This window comes from Lygodium microphyllum, chromosome 4, assembly GCF_053477565.2.
Source record: "Lygodium microphyllum isolate KBCC chromosome 4, Lygodium_microphyllum_v1.1.10, whole genome shotgun sequence".
Classification (NCBI taxonomy): Eukaryota; Viridiplantae; Streptophyta; class Polypodiopsida; order Schizaeales; family Lygodiaceae; genus Lygodium; species Lygodium microphyllum.
In genome coordinates, this window is record NC_141138.1 from 146,821,705 (window position 1) to 146,829,198 (window position 7,494).

Consider the following 7,494-nt stretch of genomic DNA (forward strand, 5'->3'; position numbering starts at 1 on the left):
GCAAGTTGCTGAAGGATTATGATGATATTTTTCAACCACCTACTTCCCTTCCTCCCAAAAGAGAAGTGGATCATCCTATAGACTTACTGCCCAACACCAAGCCTATTAACAAACCATCATATCACCTCTCCAAACTGGAAAGGGAAGAGATAGAGCACTAAGTGAAAAAGCTATTAGAAATGGGTCTCATCAAGGCAAGCCAATCGCCTTTTGCCTCTCTGGTCCTTCTTGTAAAGAAGAAAGATGGCTCTTTTCGCATGTGTATCAACTATCGCAATCTTAACAAGGTCACTATCAAGAATAGGTATCCAATACCTAGAATAGATGACCTCCTAGATGAATTGAAGGATGCTAAGGTGTTTTCCAAGATTGACTTGAGATTGGGGTATCATCAAATATGCATGAAGGAAGGGGATGAGTTTAAAACAGCCTTTAGGACAAAAAGAGGCCTCTATCAATTCATGGTTATGCCTTTTGGTTTATCCAATGCTCCAGCCACATTCCAATCTCTTATGAATAAGATACTTCAGCCTTTGCTATTTCGGACAGTTTTGGTGTTCTTTGATTACATTTTGATCTATAGCAAGAATAAAGAGAACCATTTACAACATGTAAAAGAGGTCTTCGATATATTGAGGAAGCACAAACTATTTGCCAAGGTGACTAAGTGTTCATTCATGACAAAGGAAGTTGAATACTTGGGTCATATAGTGGGAGAAGATGGAATCAAAGTGGATCCTAAGATGGTGCAATGCGTCAAACAATGGCCTACTCCAACTAATGCCACTTCTTTAAGAGGCTTTCTTGGTTATCATCTTTTTACTGTAGGGGTCATGTTGTAGCTCCTCTTACCGATCGGCTGAAAAAAGAGGCCTTCTTTTGGGACAAAATCACTGACAAAAGCTTTAATGAGCTGAAGCAATTGCTTGTTTCAACACCAATACTAGTTTGCCCTAATTTTTCCATGACTTTACCATCTACGCGGATGCTAGTGGTATAGGTTTAGGGGCTGTTTTGGTTTAGGAGCATGGTCTCATTGCATTTGAGGGCAAAAAATTTGATGATAAAGAGAGGGAGATGCATGCGTACGAGCGAGAAATGCTTGCTATTCTACCTGCAATCAAGAAATGGCATCATTATCTCTATGGAACACATTTTAAAGTCAAAAGCAATCATAGGGTATTGAGGTATTTTCTCTCACAGCCCAACCTTTCTCCCAAGCAAAAGAGATGGCTGGCTACCTTGCAGCAGTCATATGATTTTGAAATAGCATACATGGCTGGAAAGGATAATGTTGTGGCTGATGCATTATCTAAAATGTGGACATGCAGTTTATCTACAGTGTCTACAATTTATAAGGATTGGATAAACAACATCCAAGAAGAATATGTGCTGGATGAGCATGCTATCTAGATTTTACAAAAATTACAGCAAGGACATGATGAAGAATTTCCAAATTTCAAAGTGCATAATGGACTCTTATGGTTTAAGGATAAAGTGTACTTGGTTCCTAACAGTAAATTCAAGCTAAAAGTGCTCCATGAGATGCACTCATCACCAATGGCTGGTCATTTGGGTCTTCTCAAGAACCTTTGACAAGGTCCATAAAAGTTTTTTTTGGAAGGGTTTATGAAAGGACGTCAAGGAGCATGTATCTAAGTGTTTAGAGTGCCAACAAAATAAGGATTCCACCTTATTACCAGTCGGACTCCTTCAGCCTTTACCTATTCCTATGAACAAATTTACCAACATTTCCATGGACTTTATAACGGGATTACCTACTACTAGTCATGGATGGAATAGTATCTATGTGGTTGTTGATAGATTGACTAAATTAGCCCACTTTATTCCAACCAAAATACAATATTCAGCAAGGCAAGTGGTTGAGAAATTTATGGAAGGTGTGTTCAAGCTGCTTTTCTCACTCCTAGTACAAAATTCATGAGCAACTTTTGGAAAATTCTATTCTCTTCTATGGGTACTTTTCTCACTCCTAGTACAACCTATCACCCCCAAACCGATGGGCAAATGGAGAGAGTCAATCACTTCATGGAAGTGTACCTTAGGCATTATTGTAATGACACATAAGCTTTATGGGATCGTTGGATCCACCTTGCTGAATTTTGCTATAACAACACGTATCACATGAGCATAGGTATGTCCCCATTTGAAGCACTTTATGGGTACAAAGTTCAAATTCCATCAGTTTTGTTTCATGAAGATATTAACCCCCAAACAAAGAAAGAGTTGGAAAGGATGGAGATGCTCATGAGACAATGCAAGGACAGGATAAGGAAAGCACAAGAAGTAATGAAAGCTTATGCCAATGAGAAGAGAAGACATTTGGATTTCAAAGTTGGAGATTGGGTGTTTCTTAAAGTACCCAAGACACAGTATTCTTCATTGAAGGGTGGAAACACTAAGCTTGCTCACAGATTTTATGGACCATATTTGATAGTGGACAAAGTTGGAGAGCTTGCTTATAAGCTCCAACTACCTTCCTCCACTAGAATACATGATGTATTTCATGTTTCACAGCTTAAGAGTTGGACCTGATGTACAAGTATTGGAAGAGTTACCACCAATGGATGAAGCAGGACTTGTCATATATGAACCTGAAAGCATTATTGAAAAGAGAGAAAAAGTACTCAAAAATCGTACTCTTACTGAGTACCTCATTAAGTGGAAGAGTCTTCCTATAGAGGAATCTTCTTGGCAACCATCCACTTATGTGAATGATTTTCCTTGGCTATTACAGGATGATACATGACAGACTGTGCATGGACTGTGGAGGGACAGCTTGCTGTGAGATATTAATGTCGGTAATAAAATTGTATTGACTTTATCAAAAATTGATTTTGACGTTATGGGGTGATACTAGGGATTGTATACTTCATTTCTATATCTCACATGTGTCATTTGGACCACTCTATCAAAAGTTATGACAATTTTTGTTAATCAGCCCTATTTGGATAGCAGCCAGTATACTCACAGTTTGGTATACATAAAGGTCTCTCTTTCATGGAAAGTGCTTTTCTATCATATTGGAGCTACATGGGCATGATTACTATCATCCTTGGCATGGATTTGGTCCATTTATCCTTGGTTTTGAGGACAAAACCATCTTAGGATGGGATGGTTTGTCATGAAGGAAAAATACTTTGATATTTTTATACTTTGGAATCATGCTAATTCCATACCTAGTAACTTCCAGCCTTGTAAATTCAACCCTTGCCTATGTAAATGTGCCCTTAACTTTGGAAATGAGGGGCTAGGATAAAGAAGGCAAGAGGCTAGGAGAAGACATCTTTTGGCTCATTCACTAAGTTTTGTTGCTTACTTTCTTGATGTTAGCTTCCTTCTTGCTAGATGAAGCATCAATCATGTCTGTCATGTATTTTTGGAACTCTCATCATTAATACATGGCAAGATGTCTTGGTGGAATATTTCTTTTGTTATTTTATGTCTGTTTTAGTTCATAGTTAGATTTCTTTTCTTGGTAGAATGCTTCATTACAAATTCAACGTTAATTGACACTTGGGCATCAATCTTAAGACTCTAAAGTATATGTTCGATTGCAACACTAAGGCATCGGTAGGCCATAGATAATGTTGCATTGAAGGGAGGATCGTTGGTCTATAATAGAAAGGCACCACCAAAATAGGTCACTTCTTGATAATAATTGGAAGGCCATATTTCCAATTAACATCGAGAATGTCCATTTTTACACTTTGCATTATCTCATGCACATATTTGACAAGTTATTGAAGTTGCGTATCAATTACATATACACAATGAAGTTTCCCTCTAGACATGAAGAAGCTATTGAGAAAGTTGAGGAGCTAGTAAATTCATGAGGTGTATATGGAGGCAAGGTAAAGATTAAAAAGGACAAGAAAACATAATGCCTAACTTATGACATAGCACATTAAATATCAATGAGTGGAATAGTGAAGGCGAAGAGATTCCTAAGCAATATGATTGGCAAGCCATCAAAGTTAGTGTGAGTTGTGGAAAGATTTATGCAAGTTGATACATATTTGAAAAGAGACCATGCCACAATACTATATCATAGTACTTTATATTGAAACCAGAGATATTGAAAAGATCTGATCTCTCAATGAATTTTGTGTCCTGAAGGAATTACATGAATTTATTAAGAGTGTGATCCATCCTAGAAGAAGGGGTGAAGGAGGCAAGTGCAAGGGTGATTGGGAGAGGAGAAGTGGTTGGAGAGTTGGAAAATGAAAATGAGACCAAAACACTAGTTTTTAGAAGCCATAGACGTAGAGCTTTAGTTTTTTGAAAATCCATTAAATTCTATTAATATAGTTTTGAAAAGTGAAAAAAAGTCACCAAACAATCTAAAATATGTATAAAGCCTCAAAAAATAAATCCCATGATCTATTCATCGCTAATTTTTGATACATCATTTTATATATAGATTTTAACTTGTTGCAAAGCACTCGATAGCATATAATTCTTCTCCATTCTTTTTTCCATTTGAAAGAAAAAAACCAAGAAAGATTTGAACTACGTTGAGAAAGAGTTGGGGATTATTGATGAGGAGTTTAACCATCTTTAAGACTGACTTGGAATTTTCAATTTTGGAAGAGAGTAGTCACGAGTATGTTAAAGAATTGCAAGATACCAATGGAACGTCATCATCAATTAATCTATGGAATCTAACTAAGCTAGAGCATGATGAAAACCAATTGGTAATATTATCTCCAATTTTGCAAGATACATTTGATAGGTTTGAGTTCAACTTTCATTTGATATTCGTTTTTCTTGCAGTTGGAGATTGAAGATTTTGATAACTTCTTGGGACGCGGTAAAGGGTCAAGAGCTTGTGGTAGTTTATTGAAGGATGTTGCACTTGGCCATTACTTGGCAAGTATTGATCCTCATATTTTATTAGTATTCCATAATATCTTCTTAGAGGAAGCAACATGACCTATACTATGTATTAAGGTACTTATAAGGCTACTTGATTTCTCTGAGTTACAGTATAATGTCCACAAGGTGATGTTGTTGGAGAAGATAACAACAATTAGGATTGTTAGTTACGGTCCTAGTTTCTCTGCTTCTAGAGTAGGATACTTTTTGACCCTCTCGTCTTGTGCTTTGGTAGAAATCAAATTGATATAACATCCATAGTTGGCTCCAAGAGAAGAAAATTTCTACATTATAGATGAAAGATCCCTCAAGAGGAAGAAGATGTAAAAGCTCTTGAGAGCTAGCTTTGTACTTTTCTATCTTAAAAAATACTATGAATTCTCAGATTTCATTATCATCTTTAGTATTCATTCTTTGAATCTATCATCAAAAAAACCAATTGAATAGCTCCTCAAGAGCATTGCTTTTCGTTAATCCTCCTCCATGGCTTGTGCTTCAAAAAAAACTTGTATGTGCTTGATAGTGAGATTTTTCCATGCCTTGGCCCCACTATAACTTGCTAGGGAGCCTTGCTCCTCCACAAAGTAAGACCCATGGATATGAAGGATGTGCTACAATATAAGAGAGTAACAATCATTTTACACCATTTGAAATTTATCAAAGGAAGCTTAGATTAAATATTTTTTGTCTTACCAAATAAAATGTGATATTCTTTTCTCCCCATGCCTCCTTTATTACTTGAACAAGATTTGTAATTGATAATTTGAACTCTTTTAAAAATGTGTATGTTGTCTTTTGTTGCATGAGGAGCTTTAGAAAGACATTGAGGTGTCTTCAAACCTCCATCCTTAGAAATGCAAGTCACTATGTGCTTGTAACATTTGTCGTTATCCCATGCAACTCTCTTCAATACTGGACCAATACTCCCAAGTAATGGTCACCTGTTTTCTTGTATGGTTTCCTAAAAAGCATTTGGCTTTTGAGCCTCCCATAGAGACATCAACCAAGACATCTCTTGTTCTCCCTAAAAGTGTTGGATCTTTTCTTAAGTGAACTTGACCCCATGAAAACCCATTTTAAGAGTAATACCTCACATTTGTCAAATACACTCATCTGATAAAGATAAGGGCTTAATCGAGTATGCATAGTCGAGATGCAACTTAAGAAGTTTTCAATTATTCTAATCTCTACATACAAAGTATAAGTATGAACATTTCTAAGAGGAATTGATAGAATTAATTCCATATGACTTCTATGTTTTAATTACTCAAATATAGAGAGCCTTTGGTTGGGGCTCTTCTTGCTAGGTGCAAGCTGGTCCAATATTTAGACCCAACACTTTCCATGCAATAAATAAAAGGGCATTTTGCATTTGCCCCATTGCATATTCCAAGCATAGATTTGATAGTTTTTAAGTTGACACTCATATGTCATTCCACATTTAAATTACCAACCCCATCAATCACCAACATTTTTCCTTCACTTTGAGACTTAATAATGTTTGGAATACCTATATGAGTGAACAACCATTTCAACGTTTTATGATTCTCAATTGGTACTTGAGCTGCACCAACCCACCAAATCTCCATCTCCGACTAGAACTTATGCACTGGTGCTTGATGCTCACCATTATTGTAGTCCAATACCTTGTTCATGATGCAAATGCTAATTGTTTCTATCTTTTGTCCTTTTTGAATCCGTGCTTCATCAAACTTCAAGGAAAACTTCAAAACACCATGGCATTCCTCTACCGTGAGTTTATACATGTGAACCATGCAATCTGTACTCTTCTTGGATCAACCCATATATTGTTAAACACATTGTATTCAAAAATAGATTTTCTTTTTTGGAATGTTCCAACAACTGGTGGCTCAAATGTAGGGCCTACAAGAGAAAATGGCTAAATTGGTGAACATCAGATTAATGGAATTGGCCTCTAATACTATACAACTAGGTAAGCAACATCACAAAGAGTCTAGTTTAGGCTCAAGGGAGCATTGTCTAGCACTTAGCATAGGAGGAGACCTAGATACATTGAAAGATATGTGTGAAGAACTTTGAAGGGACAAGCCAAAGGCATTTAAGGGGAAATATACCTTCAAGAAAGAGTGGGAAGACTCTTGAGGCCTACAAAAAATTCATACTAAAAAAAGTTGCCAAATTCAGGACACCCAAATCAAACTAAAGGAAAAGGGTGAGGTAGTTCCATCAAGAGAAAAGAAGATAAAAGAATTGTAAGCCCAAATCACAAACCTTAAAGTATAGTTGCAATAAGAAAAGGCTAAGGTAGCCTTGCATGAGAGAGAAATCCAAAAGAGTGAAAGGGCTCAAGAATAGTTAAAGGTAGCCTAACTAGTCTACAACAAACCATTGATGCAGATCTACTCAAAGCAGTCAAAAGAACTAAGAATAAAGTACACATGAGATTGGGGGAAGCATAAAGAAGATTGAGAGACAAGTTATCCAATTCACTGGTGGCCAGAGAGACTAATGCCAAATCATAGGCAGAAATCTATAAATTTCTCATGAGATAGGACATCAAGAGCTCTATAGGAAAACCATTCAAATGATCTTGACTTATAGCACTGATTATAT